This window comes from Halyomorpha halys, unplaced genomic scaffold (assembly GCF_000696795.3).
Source record: "Halyomorpha halys isolate HHAL.00 unplaced genomic scaffold, Hhal_1.1 Scaffold525.1, whole genome shotgun sequence".
In the NCBI taxonomy this organism is placed as follows: Eukaryota; Metazoa; Arthropoda; class Insecta; order Hemiptera; family Pentatomidae; genus Halyomorpha; species Halyomorpha halys.
The window spans coordinates 543,821-546,570 of NW_027107431.1; the positions used below are offsets into that span (position 1 = coordinate 543,821).

The 2,750-nt window shown below is 36.0% G+C and overlaps 1 protein-coding gene across 1 annotated transcript in view; it reads left to right on the forward strand.

The window, feature by feature from the left end:
• The window catches only part of LOC106683889 (uncharacterized), a gene marked incomplete at its 5' end in the record, with an annotated part of 76,895 nt that overhangs the window by 72,311 nt on the left and 1,834 nt on the right, over positions 1 to 2,750 (forward strand).

Genomic DNA, 2,750 nt, shown 5'->3' on the forward strand with positions numbered 1-2,750 from the left:
AGTATTTTATATAAATAATATATAAATAGTACAAAATATTACTATTTGAGTTTAATTTGACCGCACTTGGATCAAATTCTATTTATTATAAAAACTTAGCATTTTTCTTTGGCTTGGCACGATGGATGCAACAGGTAGTTGAAACAGAAACGTAAGATTATTATTTTCCTCAGATTATTATTATTATCGGCGCGAAAGACAGTGGAGGTCCAAGGCCTCCAGCGATGTACGGAGGAATACATCGTGCGTTTCTTGACGTGATTTTTTATAAGGTGGGTTCGTCACTCCTTCACTTATTTTTTGTGAGTGCCACCCATTGGCTATCGGGCCTCACAAATGCCCGGGGAGGAGGCTGTGAGTGAGTTTTGTATAATTTTATCCTTGAAAAAAAACGGGTAGGGCCGGGGCTCAAACTCACAACCTTAGGTTTGGTAGACAGGTGCGTCGCCCTTAATTCTTTTTAGTGTAGAAATAAGTCAAGTTCGTCACGGTGGTTTTGTAGACCATTGGCATAACATGACAGCTAGGGGCCTTGTACTCATCGTGGGAAATTAAACGGGATTTCGGATAGGATTCGTGTGAGAAAGTTGATCAGGGGTTTGATGGTCTCTTGAAGATCTTTCAGGAAGGATGTAAGAATAGAGGTTATGTCCATTGGATTTTGGTAAAGAGGATATATATCAGGGGCTTGTAATGGATAGTTAGTATGACTAGGAGTGCTGATTGGGGACCGTGATATGTGCGGTGCTGGGATATGAGGTGTTGTGTCAGTTTTTAATGGTAGTTGGGACGAGGAATTCATCGGAACAGTTGGATGAGATGGAACTGGGAGTGGATGTGGTGGCGGCAGTTTTACCCGTAAGGGTAGGTGATGGGGAGGATTATGATGACGTGGAGGTTGAGGCTTAGGATGAGAGGTCACAGGGGCTTGGGCTGAGAAGTCTGAGGCGCCTGACATCGAGAATGTTGATGATCTCGGAGTATGTCTGGCTTGAGTTTTGACGAGATTGATCCAAGGTTTTTGCGGTAGAATGCTGGGCTTCGATGTCCTGAGTGGATGTTTTCTTTTAGTTTGGGAAAATTTCCAAATTTCGGGTTTCAGGCGGTAGGGTGCTGGATCGATCGATCCATCGATCTAGGGCTTTTTCTGTCATCCAATGAGATCTCTGCTTGTGTATATTTGTATAAACCTCACAGTCTCCCAATAGTTTCTGAAATAAAGTTTTTCATAAATCAAATTTATTGTCCGAACAACTATAAATCAATTTATTTTAGCAAATATCATGAAAACTACAATTCCTATGAAGGTAAAGGTCATATACTTCTTTATAGTCCATTAAACTAGCTTTAATTTGAGTGCTAATAGACATCTGTACGTCACATAGTTCCTGAGATATAGATTTCTCAAAATAAATAAACTAACTACTAATCTTTCAGTAGATTTTCAAGAAATTTTGCTTTATAAAAAGCTATATCTCGAGAACTATCGGACCTAAATAGCTCTTCTAGGGCTAATATTTCAGCAAATTTATTCTTCTTTAAATAATGTTCTCTTAGATTTTCTAGTGTTGTTGGTAGTTTTTAAGATATAGAGCTCCGAATAAAAAATCAAGGTTTTTTTAATCCCCTTACCTATACTTGGCAGACTCATCAATTTTGACTAGTAATTATACATAGTTTTTATTGAAGTAATCAAAAATTGGGGTAAGATAACTGCCTTTTTTTCTTCCCGGCCCTTGTACTAGGAGGAGAAACTCGGTAAACCTGTAGTTCATCTTTTTCTGTACAAACAATAGCTCCCTAAACTCTTATTTGGAGTTAATTCTAAATTTTTTAGTGATGTCTTATTGTTTTTTGATCAAGTCTTCCTTTAACTTTTGTTTTTTATCTAATGATATTTTCAACTGTAAACTTGTTTACATAAAAATACACCCAGTAAATTTGATCTAAGATCATAATGGAGTGATACAGGCATTTAGAGAAGCTAACATTAGTAGCACTATAATAATATTTATACATTAGAAGGTCTCGAGGCCACCTTATTTTCTCTTTAACTGTTGTCCTAGTATACATGTTCAATCCTTACCCCTAAACCTCTACACTTTTTTTAGTCTGCACAGTAAGCGTGTAGTCAATTTTTTGAGAGTATTGTTGATTTTCTAGCCACCAGGTAATAACAACAGTTAATCCCTCTTAGGTTATTGTTGATATTATAATCTTCATCAGCGCACTTAACTCTGGAATTTCCAATAGGATGGGGTGCGTCTAACCGAATTTTAAGGTGAATTCATTCGTTGTTTCCGGTTTTTGGACGATTGCAGAAAATCCAAAAAACTTGTACGTATAAATCGATTTCCTATAAGAATTTGTCATGACGAAGAAGTTTTAATTAAGAAATACCTTGGGACTAGATTCAAAAACGATTTTTTTGTTTAGGGTTTTTCGATTTCGTTCAGTTTAGAAGCGAATCCTAAAAAAAAGAAAAAAAAAATATAAATAAAAGTACCATATTGGTGGTTTTTTTTTTAGGATTCGCTTCTAAACTGAACGAAATCGAAAAACCCTAAACAAAAAAAACCGTGCCCGTGTAGGCCTCATATTTCGATATGATAGCTTCGCGCCGAGGCGACATATTTCCGTGACAACGTATACTCTATGCTAATATTACATAAATATAAATTAAAATCAATCCAATGTTATATATTTGAAATAATAAACCAGTTCACATATTGAATTCAGATATTTATTTT